The 14,442-nt window shown below is 44.5% G+C and overlaps 2 long non-coding RNA genes across 2 annotated transcripts; both read right to left on the bottom strand.

Moving 5' to 3' along the window:
* Positions 1-436: 436 nt before the first annotated feature.
* LOC310671032 lies at positions 437-5,898 on the bottom strand. Its single transcript, XR_014507689.1, has 3 exons — positions 5,475-5,898; positions 3,428-3,535; positions 437-1,618 (listed from the first exon to the last, which is right to left on the bottom strand). It is a non-coding gene; the product is annotated as an uncharacterized lncRNA (long non-coding RNA).
* Positions 5,899-7,755: 1,857 nt separating this feature from the next.
* LOC310671090 lies at positions 7,756-13,865 on the bottom strand. Its single transcript, XR_014507770.1, has 3 exons — positions 12,901-13,865; positions 11,801-11,908; positions 7,756-9,034 (listed from the first exon to the last, which is right to left on the bottom strand). It is a non-coding gene; the product is annotated as an uncharacterized lncRNA (long non-coding RNA).
* Between the last annotated feature and the right edge of the window lie 577 nt (positions 13,866-14,442).

The following is a 14,442-nucleotide window of genomic DNA, read 5'->3' as shown; positions in this document are numbered from 1 at the left end:
GAACACAGTGTCCTAGACCTCCATGCCCACCTGATACAGTGGTACCTCGGGTTACGTACGCTTCAGGTTACATAGGCTTCAGGTTACAGACTCCACTAACCCAGAAATAGTGCTTCAGGTTAAGAACTTTGCTTCAGGATGAGAACAGAAATCGTGCTCCGGTGGCGCGGCAGCAGCAGGAGGCCCCTTATCTAAAGTGGTACTTCAGGTTAAGAACAGTTTCAGGTTAAGTACGGACCTCCGGAATGAATTAAGTACTTAACCTGAGGTACCACTGTACTATCTTATGTGAAAGGAATGCCTGTTCCTTCCAATTCACAAGACACTTATTATATGAGGCTGGGAGGAACCTTCTTGATTTTTGCCTGTGTTTGCATACATTTGGACACCATTTTGAAGCCAGATGACAGACTGGACGCAAAATATAGACCACAAATTCACTTGCAAACTTTATTGAAAGTAACCATTGAAGCATCTGATAAAACAATATTACAAGGTATTACTCTCACGTTATTTCTGCATGCAAAACTAGCAATCGTTTTAGCTATTATTATCGAACTCTATTGTGATTGGCCACCTAGAACTCCCACCAGTCCACACTACTTAAAAGCTTTGCTATGTTCCAGTTACATTGCAATGTTCAGGAAAGAGGAAAGAGAACATTTGAGCTCTCCAACCAAGGAGGGGTTGGGAAGAACAGAGGGGTTCCATGAGCTCCAGGAAGAGATGAATTGAGAATCTGATGGACAATGACCTAGGAGAGTCCAAATAGAAGTGGTTCCAGACTCCCCCCAACCATCTTGACTGACTGTGTGGAATGAGATGTTCTAAGAACATGGTTAAGAGCTGAGAAATCATCAGGGTCCTGTCAGAATTAGGGCAGATGCCTGTTATGCCAAATGTACGATCCCTCTCTAGGAATGGGACTCATGATCATTCAGAGTTTGCAGAAAATCATGAGACTCAGACAGAGAACAGACCAAGATAGAAAACTGTCCTATGGCTTGAGGCAGATGGTTTTGCTCATGAGCGTGCAGAGACCATCCAAGTTTGCCCTCTTGTTTAATGAATCTCATCACTATCCCAACCACAAGCCAATGTTTTGGATAAAATTTTCTGTGATTTGCCCAGTTCTAGCAAGGGAGGGGAACTCTGGCCTCTGGGTATAAGGAAGCATTCTGGTCTACCCCATTTGGCACAAGAGGCTGTTTCAGAAGACCCCCACCCCAGCCCACATCCACCCTACGCCTGACTTCATATGAGGTCAGGTGTGGGGAAGGTAAGAGTAGACAGTGTAAAGCACCGCTTGGTAGGTGTTTATGAACTCATCAAGGAACATCCCATCCCACCCTCTTGCTGCAGTCAACTGCACACTTTTGTGGGGAGAAGTTACAGTGAAGGAATGCATAAATGAGTGGATACAAATGGGTGGTCCTCTTCTCTGGAACAGGAAGGAGGAGCAATTTAGGAACAGAATAGTAAAATCAGTCGAAACATAAGTCAGTTCCACAGCATGACGTTTTCATCCTCGTTGCATCTGATACTTCCATTCCACATGCCCTTTTCAAATGATCAGGGCCACATTCTTTGAAGGCATTCAGCAATTCACCTGTTTGAACTGGAGAGAGATAGAGAAGTATCTTTGTTGAGATTAACCAGTCAAAGAAGATAATTTTATTGTATTAGTCCAAAATCCATACCAAAAGAGAGGACACAGGTTACTCCTCTTCCAACTATACTTTACATTTTGAACTCAATCTTGAAAAGTATACTTAAAACAGACATTTGAATTTATTTTGCTAAAGCTACTTAAGTGTCAACATTAAAATAAAAGTAGGTTAAAGCATATGCAAAATATATGTCTAAATAAAACAAACCCTTAAATCTCAGAATCTCCACCATTGTTGTCAAGGATAAATCCCAAATATTTTCCCTCCAGAGTGAAAAATAGGCCACTTTCCAAGTGACATGCCAGTTCCTTGATGCAGAAACCTTACTTTTCCTGTCCCTCTCCAACATTTCATCTTCTTAAGCAAGGTCCCTTTACGTAATGTGGCTTAATATAAGAATATAGCTGGTATTCAAGACTTTAATGAGGTAACTCTTCCATTACTGCTGGAGGACTGTTGCACAGTCTGCCTTGCAGTGATATGTCCATGAATCTCCCCAGCTTCACAACTGAATCCATGTGTTCAAAATGGAGTTGGGGGGAAAGCTCTCTTTCATTGGAAATGCTTGGTATTTTTCGTATTGCTGCACTGTCATGTGACAATACGCTACGCATCATGCACCATGTTGATGAGGAAAGGGACAGCTCTGTCAATTGCTCATTGACTGCTTTGGTAAAAGATGTTACTCCTTACATTACCAAGTCAATTCAGAGCCTGACCAGAAAATTCGAACTGCTGTAGTAAATTTATTACCGCATTGGCCTGAATATAAGCCTAATTTCCCCCCCCAATTCCAACAGTGAAAAGTTCAAGTACAGCTTATATCCCTGACCTTACACCACTGGCAACGTGGCGCGGCTCCCCCCCAGGAAGCAGCCCGGAAGCGCGGGGCAATGGCGCACTGCCTGCCCACCGCTCCCAAGCCTTCCCCAAGACACCAGAAAGGCCGCCAGCAAAGCGGTGTGGCTCCCCCCAGGAAGCAGCCTGAGTATTGTCTTTTTTCTCTTCCCCCCCCTTCAATTCTAAAGGTGTGGTTTATTTGTGGGTGCGGCTTATATTCATGCCAATGCGGTACTCCCTAGAGAAACTTTGGGCTCTTCCATTTATTGAGCATTCATCCTGACTTGCTCAAGGTTAGATGATCAATGTGGAGGCCACGTATGTTTTACAACATCATGAATCTCCAATAAAAGGGGCAGCAAGACATTACAATATAGAAGTTGTTCCATTTTCTTGAAGTTTATTGCTCTACTGTTTAGGAAATATGCCCGTTTGTTGTTTAGTCGTTTAGTCGTGTCTGACTCTTCGTGACCCCATGGACCAGAGCACGCCAGGCACTCCTGTCTTCCACTGCCTCCCGCAGTTTGGTCAGACTCATGTTTGTAGCTTCGAGAACACTGTCCTCAGTTGTCCCCTTCTCCTTGTGCCCTCCATCTTTCCCAACATCAGGGTTTTTTCCAGGGAGTCTTCTCTTATCATGAGGTGGCCAAATACTGGAGCCTCAGCTTCACGATCTGTCCTTCCAGGGAGCACACAGGGCTGATTTCCTTAAGAATGGGATTTCCTTAAGAATGGGACTCTCAAGAGTCTCCTCCAGCACCATAATTCAGGATTCAGCCTCAATCTGTTAGCTGCCATCTATCCTCCAACTGCCTCCAGACACTCACACAAGGACACAAGTATGGTACAAGGACTTTGTTTTCTACACTGAGGCCCACCATAAAAAAGGAGGAACGTCAACAGGAGAGTCTCCTTACCTGAATAGGTTTCTACCATCATACAGAATGATGCCTCACATGTCATATCATTCGGTAGGCATGGCTCGCCAGGACCTTTTATGATGCATCTTCTGCATTTCACAGCATCTGTTGTAAGAGACAGTATTTCATTGGTGGAAGGACCAATTGATATTCAATGCCCTAACCCACCAAAATCCTTTCAGCACACATAGCTGTCAGAAGAGACCCCAGAACAGAAATGGTATAATTTTTTTTCCCTTGGACAGTCGGACAAAATTTGCATCTCTGTGTATATATTAAGAGATGGAAATTGTACGCAAATTTGTAGCACGCTCCTGTGGCCTGAGACTAGTAACACCTTCCGCCTAGACAGCTGGACCTTCTTTCTCGAAGATGGTACCCTCTGAATCGAAGCAATCGTCGGGGGGCCACTAGGGGCGCATTGGAAGATGGCCGACAATACCATCTCTCTGACCCACACGGGGTAATTAAGAGACTGTTATAGGAGTAGGCAGCCTCCCTTGTTGCCCCAAGGAAATGGGGAACACTGCCCTTTCCTGCTGTGCCCATAAATCACCCCCTAATTCGAAAGAAGGGGGTGAGGGCCCTAGGCAGAATGTCCCCGTGTGGACCTCAGCTCTCCTGGACGCTGTCTCTGATCGCGCACTAGCTGCAGCAATTTGGAATAATTAATTACAAAAGAAGCAAATGCACATATTGAAGAAGGGGAGTGAAGTCTGCTAATTTAAGTGACCTCTGTGAAAGAAGCCGACGGGTCGGAGAAACAGGAATAGTTTATGATGAAGATACACCAAAGGCTGGGTATGTTGACAACGGGACTGAATGGGGGGGGGGGACCTTTTTTACTTTCCTTCTATGTGATTTACAAGAACCCCTCCTCATTAGAATCGTAGATTGAACTGACCTAAGCAGGATGATTAAGGTCTGTGTGGAGATAAACTTTAACCAAAAGTATGCTTTATGGAGATCGAGAAGCAATAAGAGCTTTTGGAATGGCGCAGCAATTAATTCGGAGTCGCCATCTTGCCAAAGGATTTATAGCCGGGAGGAAGAACAGACTTGTTTTCAGACTGCATTCCTGGTGAATCCCCTCAGAGGTTTTGAGAAAGGAGGCAGATTGGTGAAGATTAATGACGCTAAGACTGTTTTGATGTATGGAAGTGATGTTACATGGAAAACGTCTGTACGTGGCTACTGGATAAAAAAAAAAAAATCCACGCAGGATTACAAACTGTTCTAACCAGCTTGTGGAGTCTATCAGAGGTCACAAAGAGAAAGGAAAAATATATGAAAATAACAACAAGAGATGTGGAAAAACAATAAGAAAGGGCTGGATAGTACTGTGAACATCATAAGGTTAGATTTGTGGACATTAAAACGGCAGTAAGAAGCAAGAAGTTGATTCAATCCCTTCAGAACTTGAAATATGGGTACCCCCAACAAAAATTTAAAATTCGGCTGTGTAATTTGGAATTTATGTCATTTGGTTTCATTTGATGTGATTGGTTGGTTGATAAAAAATTATTCTTAAAAAAAAAAAAGAATTGAAGCAATCATCAGTCAGGTTTTCTGTGGACTGATGTTTGTTTGGATTCAGCCGAAAGTAGCGAGTTTTCCTGAAGAAAGTGGTGGGGGGAAATGGAAAACCCCTTGACCCTTGCCTCAAAAACACAGGGTGAGCAGCAGTGTGCATGAGCCCTAAATCTCTCCAACTACACACATGCAACAAGAGGTGGGAGATTTGATTCACTTCTACAAACACAGGGAACTGCCTTGTCTATTTTGCCCCATTATCAGGATACGCCACGATCTTCTCACTGCAACGTTCAACTGGAGATGGTAGGTAAGGGATTAACTTGGGGCTTTCTTCACGGAAGGCAAGAGCTCTAACACTGAAATATCACAACCCCACTAAAGGAGGCATATATTCCACTCTTGCCCCAAAGTACATCCCCCCCGGGTTGCTCATAGATTCAATATATGTAGAAGAGTGGTTTATCCTTGCTTCACCTGTTCAGGGACAGGAAGTGGGGACCATACTTACCTCCAGTCCTGAAGCAAAGCAGAACACAGAATGTAAGTAGCCAGACCTGAAGCAGACGTGGCCTTTGATTACCAAGAAACAAGCTCTGCTCCATTGGAATGCCTTTTGTATGGAGAGACAGCTTTCGAAGGCTAGCAGCTGAGAAATCGCAGGCTTTCAGGGCAGACAAGAACACACTGCACAGTTTGAGGAGCCGAGTTCAAGACATCCATTATATAAGGCCAAAAGGAACCTTCTTGGCTTCTTGCCTCATCCTGGTGGCCTTTAAAGGTCCAAGGAGCCTCTGCCAACATCCTGGGTTGACAGTGAAGAATAGCAAGGATGAAGGCAGTGGTTGCCTTGGGCCATTTCAGGCACAAAGTGCTGGTTGTTAGGACAAATCCAAATGGGCTGAGGGATCAGCTGAATGCTGCACAGAATGTCCCAGATCTCATCTTTTGTGGAAGAATTGCTTGCTCCTTTCATTGGGTTTCCTGTTCAGCTCTGGGTTTCAATTGTGACACGAAGATGTTTTGAGGAATCAATACCCAAATAGCCTGCATGCTGGCTTGATCATCCACATTGCTAAAAAGTTCTGTTGAAACGAGCTCACTTTTTTATTCTGTTGCTGCTCACAGCAGTATGAAGGGTGTGCACAAGTATGTTTCTCTGTCCACCTTCCGTGAGTGATACATGGTCCTTTAATATTGCACCCATCTTAGACAATATTCAAAGACATAGGACCCGGAAATCAGAGCAGGTGAGCCCATGTCATTCATTTGTCTCCTCATGGATATTTGTGGCTTCACAGCATTGGTTATAGATGCCAGTTTATCAAGTTATCAGTTGATTCATGTGGTAAAGTATCAATTTACCACCATCAGCTGAAGGGCAAGTTTTGCTACCACTGTTCCCAAGTGCATTGATTGCCTTTCCTCTGATTGGAATGAATAACAACTCTTCACTTGCAAGGGAGTAGGTCAAGTGTTGCACTTGAGAGATCTATGGGCAGAAGCTGAAATCTGTTCTCTGACTTTTGACCGCTATACCCAGGATGTCCCACCCGCCTGCCCCTAGTTAGAAAACCCAGTCTTGCTCTAGATAGAAAAATCTGGTAATAACCAGTAGTAACTGGTCAGCTTCTGAAAAACAATGGTTGCTTGGCTTGAGGAACCAGGTTCAACATAGCCATTATATAAAGCCATTAGGAATCTTATTAGCATCTCAGGGCACCTGATCCTGATGGGGTTGGTGGGTACAAGAAGCCTCTGGCAACATGCTGGGGTGTCTCTGAGGAACAACAAAGATGTGGGGAGTGGCTGCCTTTCAGTATTGGGGGTAAAATGAGCTGATTGTTAGGATAAATCCTGATGGACTGAGGGAATAGCCAATGTTGTACAGAATGTCCCAGACCTCTGTGGCCACCTGATAGTATCTAACATGGAAGGAACACCTGTTTCTTTCAGTTAACAAAACCTCTATTATATAAGGCTAAGAGAAACCTTCTTGGTTTCTTCTCTCATGCTGGTGAGCTTGAACGGTGCAAAGGTAAAAGGTAAAGGACCCTTGGACAGTTAAGTGCAGTCAAAGGCTACTCTGGGGTTGCGGCGCTCATCTTGTTTTCAGGCCAAGGGAACCGGCATTTGTCCACAGACAGTTTTCCGGGTCATGTGGTCTGTATGACTAAACAGCTTCTGGAGCAACAGGATACTGTGACAGAAACCAGTTCGAAAGTCCTTTGTGTACTGAGAAAATGGTATTAAAGGGAGCCGGCTGAGAGATAGCAGACTTGCAAGACATCCCATGAAAAGGTTTTCTGGCCACCTCCATATTTCTTGGAGCCATATAGCATCCAATAGAAGCTGATGCTTTTAACTGGGGAGAGGTGGAAGGTTGGCTGGTTAGTCAGTTGACTGGGGCCCTTTTATTTTGGAATCTGAGTGCAAAGACTTGGAGAAACATACTAACATGCTATGATTATGTTAATGTTTCCAGTTGCTGACTGGGCTCATGTGATTTGTGTTTGGGATTCTATTTGAAGACTGCCATATATGATGCAAGAGTGTTGTGCAGAATGGAGGATCTGCTTTGTTGTATTTTTGTCTGTGCTTGCTGGAAGCTGGAGGGAAAGCAGGAGAGGGAGAGGAAGTGCTGCTGAGCACAGAAGTCTGTTGCAAAGCATGAAATATGGCCCATACTTTTAAAATAGGCAGGACCAGAAAATATAAGGTACAGTGATTTCTTGTGTGATCAAGATACAAAAATGACACAGGAACCAAAATAGAACACAGACCACAACTTCATTTTTAAACTTTATTGAAGGAAAGCATTGTTGCGTAAGGTACAACAAATATTGCAAGCTATTAATCTCACATTTTTTCTGCATGCAAAACTAGCAGTAATTTTAACTATTATTATTGATCTCTATCTTGATTGGCCACCTAGAACTCCCTCCAGTCCAAACTACTTAAAAGCTTTGCTACGTTCCACTTGCATTGCAATGTTCAGGAAAGAGAAAAGAGAATATTCAAGCTCTCCAACCAAGGAGGGGATGGGAAGGACAGAGGGGTTCCATGAGCTCCAGGAAGAGATGAATTGAGAATCTGATGGACAGGCCCAAGCCCCTACCCCCTTCTGGGCAAATGGACAGAAGCAACTCCATCACGGACCCCTTTAACTTCATACCCTATTTCTGGAGGGGAAGGCCAGGGTACAACCCCCCCCCCCAACCAAGGTTAAGGTTACCCAACACCTAAACCGCCAAAGTTGTGACAATTGCTACAGGGTTAGGCAAAACCTCCAGGTCATAGCCAATTCCCCAGGTAGGCAAATTCCTACCCGGCACCAACAATACAGCGATCACCGCAGCCATTGCAAGGTCAATTCAATTTGCACATGCAAAATGGGTGGCTTGATCCAATGAAGAAATGCTGGACATCGGGGGCTGGCGTGGGCTGTTTTCAATCCCCCAGGAGCGGACCTGAGGGAATCCTGATTGTTCCCTCTCCACACCAGCCTGCAATTGGCCAATCTGGCAGGCTGATGAAGAGCAGGATTTCAAACCAGGAGCATGAGCCGAAGGGGGTACATAAAATGGGGTAAACGGATGTCTGGGGCTACACATTTAAGATGAGTGGGGAACAAATTTATTATTATTATCAGTGTTATTGTTATTTCCATTACTGTGAGTAGTGTACTAGTGGTTGCAGTGGTAGAATCACAGTCTCGGGGTGGGGTTTGTTGCTTTTCTGTGTTTGTTCTGTGTTTTTTCTGTGTTTTCTGTGTTTGCAGGAGGAAGACCAGGCATCCGTCAAAAGCATTGGATATGAAATGTTCTAATATTGTGTCTTTCAAAGGAGAAAGTGAAAGAGAAGGAGAAAGATTGGCTACCCACCCTTTACCATGAGGTTTCTGGATGGGTTAAAACAATACAAGAATACAACAGTAAAATCAGTCAAAACAGAAGTCGGTTTCACAGCAATGTACTTTAAGTTTTTCTCCCGTTTTCGTTTCTGTTCCACAGAGCTTTTTATTCTCAGCTTTGCCACAGAATTTCTTGACCTTCAAGTTTTGGTTTTGACCTGGCGAGAGAAAGAGAAGTGCTTATGCTGAGGCTATCTAGTGAGTGGAGTCCAAAGTGTTAGGATTCCTTCTCCACGTTTGCAGTCATGGGATTGTTTTCTATCACATGACGGTGTATATTTTCATTCCACAGTGTGGGAAGTGACGGAGACAGGATGTGTATGTTCCTGTGTTTCCGTGATGTGGGACTATTGTCCTTTGTCCTTTCTCTTTTCTGTCTGATGAGAAAGAGGAAGGAGCTAAGTCAGAATGCTCCAAGTGTATTATCTGTAAATAAAAGTGGTTTAGCCAAAATGCTGTGCTACTGAGTTTGTTAACCAAAGTGCTAACACCCTGCTGTTCCTAAGCGTGCTAAGGCCACTTTGTATGGTGATGTTTGGGCTGGAGAAAGCTTTTGAAGCTCCAAACAGACCAGGAGGGAGAGAACATGCCAGTCGGGCCTGTGTCTCTACCAGGGTCCTACGCATGAGTAGGACAATCCTAACACATAGTTCATACCAAAAGAAAAGACAAAGCTCACAGCACATTGAAATAAATTCCATTTTAAGCTCCACTGACAAATGCATACCTAAAACTGACCCCCCCCCCTACTAAAGTGTCAACATTAAAATAAAATAAAGTTAAAACATATGCAAAATACATGTCTAAATAAAACAAATCCTTAAATCTCAGAATCTCCACCACTGTTTTCAAGGATAAATCCCAAATACCTTTCCTTCAGACTGAAAAATAGGCTACTTTCCAAGTGACATGCCAGTTAGTTCCTTGAAGCAGAAACCTCACTTTTCCTGTCCCTCTCCAACATTTCATCTTCTTAAGCAAGGTCCCTCTACGTAATGTGGCTTAATGTAAGAATATAGCTGGCATTCAAGACTCTAATGAAGCAGCTCTTCCAGTTCTGCTGGAAGACTGTTGCACAGTCTGTCCTGCAGTGATATGTCCATGAATCTCCCCACCTGCACTACTGAATCCACATGTTCAAAATGGAGTTAGGGAAAAGCTTTCTAATGCTCCATTCATTGGAAATGCCCAGTGTTTCTCATATTGCTGCTGCAACTTTGCACTTGTCAAGCAATGCACAATATTTGAGAAGGAAAGGACAGCTCTGTCAATTTGTTCATGAACCAATTTGTTAAAAGATGTTACTCCTTACATTACCAAGAGAATTCAGAGCCTGACCAGAAAATCAGAACTGCTGTAGTAAATTTATTATGTACAGTAATTTTATTATGAACTAGCAAAACTTTGGGCTCTTCCATTTATTGACCATTAATCCTGATCTGCTCATGATTATTCTTATTCTTATTCTTATTCTTATTCTTATTCTTATTCTTATTCTCATTCTCATTCTCATTCTCATTCTTATTCTTTATTAACTCTGCATACCACCCTTCATCCAAAGATCACTGAGTGCCTTACAATATAAAAACACAAACATACATACCATAATAGCAAAGGGGGAACCCCCCCCCACACACATTTTTAAAGGCCATAGATTGTTTAATTAGCCAAAGGTCTGGGAGGAGGGTAATGTTTTTGCTTGGCATCTAAAGTTGTATAACAATGGTGCCAGGAGAGCCTCTCTGGGGCCACCTCAGAAATGGATCGTTCTCGTATTGCCACCCTCCAGACTTTCTGCAGAGGAACCCACGGAGAAACGCCTCAGAGGATGATTGCAGGGTCCAGGAGGTCAATACATATGGGGAGAGTCACGCAGCCATTTTGTCTCAGTTCTGTTCGATTCAGTCCCCTCCATTTTGTTGGCTGCTGGCTCTCAGCCAGCAGCACTTGGGCCCATCCTCACAAAGGATGTAAGCCATGTTGTATGTTTGTAACCTGAAGCTTAAAGCCTGCCTTCCAGGATGTGTAGTGTGAACAACTTGTGAGTAAAATTATTGTTATACTTTTAAAGTCAGACTTGTGAGTATTTATTGTATTTTAAGAGGGAGAAAAGGAGACACCAGAAATAATCCATCTGAGCAAACCACATTGGGTTAGTCAGTTTGTAGAGATTCAAAGGAATCTATCAACTAGCTTCCATGAGTACAGAAGGGGATTTGCTCTGCTACATCACTCACTAGCATGAGCAAAGGAAGGATAATACTTAAGAAATATTTCCTTGCCAACTATCCTAAACATCCCCATACTGAATTCTGGACCAGCTGCATTTTCCTAACTGTCTTCAAAGGCAGCGCCACGTATAATGCACTGCAGTAGTCTAAACTAGCGGACACTGGAAGTGTCCCTATTTCCTAGGGACGTCCCTGATTTAGAGAAGCCGGTTTCTGATTTGATTCTGGAATGCCCCACTTTATCTTAGGATGTGCCTATTTTCATTGGAGAAATGTTGGAGGGTATGGAGGACTCCCAAGCAATCTGAAGGCAATCCTATATGGGGAAGGTTTTTTGTTTTTTTTATAAAAAAAGTTTAATGTTTTATTATGTTTTTATGCATGTTGGAAGCTGCCCAGCGTGCCTGGGGCAACCCAGTAAGCTGTGTGGGGTATAAATAATAAAATTGCCATTGTGGAATGGGATATTCCCATTTTCATCGGAGAATGAAAGTTGCAGCAGCAATATGAGAAACACTGGGCATTTCAAACGAATGGAGCATTAGAAAGCTATTCCCTAACTCCATTTTGAACATGTGGATTCAGTAGTGCAGGTGGGGAGATTCATGGACATATCACTGCAAGACAGACTGAAGAGGGAAATCCTAGTCACATCATAAAAAAGGAGGAACATAGACAGAAAAGCCTCCTTACCTGACAAACTTTCTGTCATTACGCAGAATGGCCCCTCACATGTCTTCGCCTTTGATCCACATGGCTTGTGACCTGTTGGCATGCATTTTCTGCATTTTACAGCATCTGCTATAGGAGGCACAAAAAATTGTTTTACTGTTTATCCATGAAAGCATCACCTTCACCCATCGGTCACCAAATCTGGGGCTTCATTAGGAGGTAGACAAGGAGTCTGAAGCCTGGGGACTCCTACCACTTCCCTCATGTATATATATTTTCTTTCTGGGTGTACTGCAGAGCATAGTACCAAGCGAAACCCCTTTCTTTAATTTGGGATGGGACCAAAAGATTTTCAATATCCCAACCCACCAAAATGCTGTGGGCACACATAGCTGTCAGAATAGATCCTAGAGCATTAGGATTCTTTTCCCCATGGAAAGTCGGACGAAATTTACATCTCTGTGGATGAGAAAACTCTATGCAGATTCATAGCATGCTCCTGTGCCCTTAATCTAGCAACACATTCCACCCAGACAAGGGAATCCTCTTTTTCCCAACGATGGCGCTCCCAGAAGAAAAGCAGCTTTCTCCCTCAACGGAAGCTTAACTCTGTCCTGAAATGAGCTCTAATCTCACCCCTATTTATCTGCTTGCACTGGTGTGTTTTTAAACTGCTAGGTTGGCAGCACCTGGGACAGAGCAATGGGAGCTCAACCCACCACAAGGATTTAAACCACCAACCTTCTAATCGGCAAACCTAAGATGCTCAGTGGTTTAGACCACAACACCACCACTACACATATACCAGGCGCTGGGCAGCCTGATTAACTCCTACATACATACAGAGGTGCCTTCCAGCATTTCAAGCCAGCTGTCCATTATTGTTCCCAGAGTATCAGGATGTCCCACCCTCTTCTCCTGAAACCTTTGGACTGGAGATGCTCAGGGATTAACCTGGGGCTTTCTGCATGAAAGCATGTACCATAACACTAAATTATTGCCAACTTATGGCAGGAGGCATTTCCTCCCTACCACCCCAAAGTATATCTCTCCTGCTACTAATAGAGTCAACCAGTGGCTTATTCTTCTTTCACCTCTACTGGGATGGGCGCAATACTTACCTCCAGTCCTAAGGCAAAGCAGAACACAGAATGTAAGTAGCCAGACCTGAAGCAGACGTGGCCTTCGATTACCAAGAAACAAGCTCTGCTCCATTGGAATGCCTTTTGTATGGAGAGACAGCTTTCAAAGGCTAGCAGCTGAGGAACCGCAGGTTTCCAGGGCAGGCAGGAACACGCTGCTCGATTTCAGGAGCCGGGTTCAAGACATCCATTATATAAGTCTGGGAGGAACCCTCTTGGCTTCCTGCTTCATCCTGGTGACCTTGAAAGGTCCAAGGAGCCTCTGGCAATATGCTTGGGTCACTCGGATGGGCAGCGGAGAGTGAAGGCGATGGTTGTCTTGGGCCCTTTCAGGCATAAAGTGCTGATTGTTAGGACAAATCCAAATGGACTGAGAAATCAGCTGCATACTGTACAGAATGTCGCGGACCGTGGCGGATGCCTGATGCTATCTTACGAGGGTTTTCTGTTCAGCTCCAGGTTTCAATTGTAATAGTACGATGTGCCGAGCAGGCAACTCTCAACCAGCCTGCAGATGAAACACAATGGGTGACTTCTGGCCAGCCCATATTCTCGAATCGTTGTGTTAGCAGCTTTCTTTTGTATCTCACTCCTGCTCATAGTGGAATGAATGATGTGCACAGCCATGTGTTTCTGTTCTCCATGAGTGATAAATAAGTGGTGCTTTGATATTGCACGTATCTTCAACTTTATTCAAAGATGTGGGACATGGAGAGACAGCAGATTTGCAAGACAGACTCTCATTCCTGGCAATCCCATGAACAGATATTCTGGCCACCTCCATATTTCTTGGAGCCAAACCGCATCCAATAGGAGCTGATGCTTTTAATTGGGGAGAGGTGGAAGGTTGGCTGGTTAGTCAGTTGACTGAGGCCCTTTTATTTTGGAATCTGAGTGCAAAGACTTGGAGAAACAGAGTAATATGGTACGGTTACGTTAATACTTCCAGATGCTGACTGGGCTCATGTGATTTGTGTATGGGATTCTATTTAAACACTGCCATATATGATGCAAGAGTGTTATGCAAAATGGAGGATCTGCATTGTTTGTTTTGCCCTGTCGTATTCTCAGTGGCGTAGCGTGGGGGGTACAGGGGGGGCCGGCCGCACCGGGCGCAACATCTGGGGGGGGGGCGCTCGCACTCGCAGCTCTCTGCCCCTACCTGGCTCACTCACTCTCTCTCACTGCAGTGCTGGCTGTGCAAATCCGATCCGAGCTGCCGGGTTGCCGCCCACTGTGGAGGGGAGGGTGCCAGGCGTGCGGTGCGGTGCGGAGAGAGAGCGAGAGACTATCTGGGGGAGGGACAGTGCAGCGGGGGGGGGGGCGCAAATTACTACTTGCCTTGCCCCGGGTTAGGGGGCGCAAATTACTTGCCTTGCCCCGGGTGTTGACAACCCACGCTACGCCACTGCGTATTCTTGCGTGTGTCTTCCGGAAGCTGGAGGGGCCCAGAGAGGGAAAGGAAATGCAGCTGAGCACAGAGGTCTGTTGCATAGCATGGGATATGGCCCATATAATTAA

This window comes from Podarcis tiliguerta (genome assembly GCF_965153285.1).
Source record: "Podarcis tiliguerta genome assembly, chromosome: 2".
Taxonomy (NCBI): domain Eukaryota; kingdom Metazoa; phylum Chordata; class Lepidosauria; order Squamata; family Lacertidae; genus Podarcis; species Podarcis tiliguerta.
The sequence above is the reverse complement of the archived record's forward strand: the minus strand, read 5'-3'. Positions and strand labels throughout refer to the sequence as shown.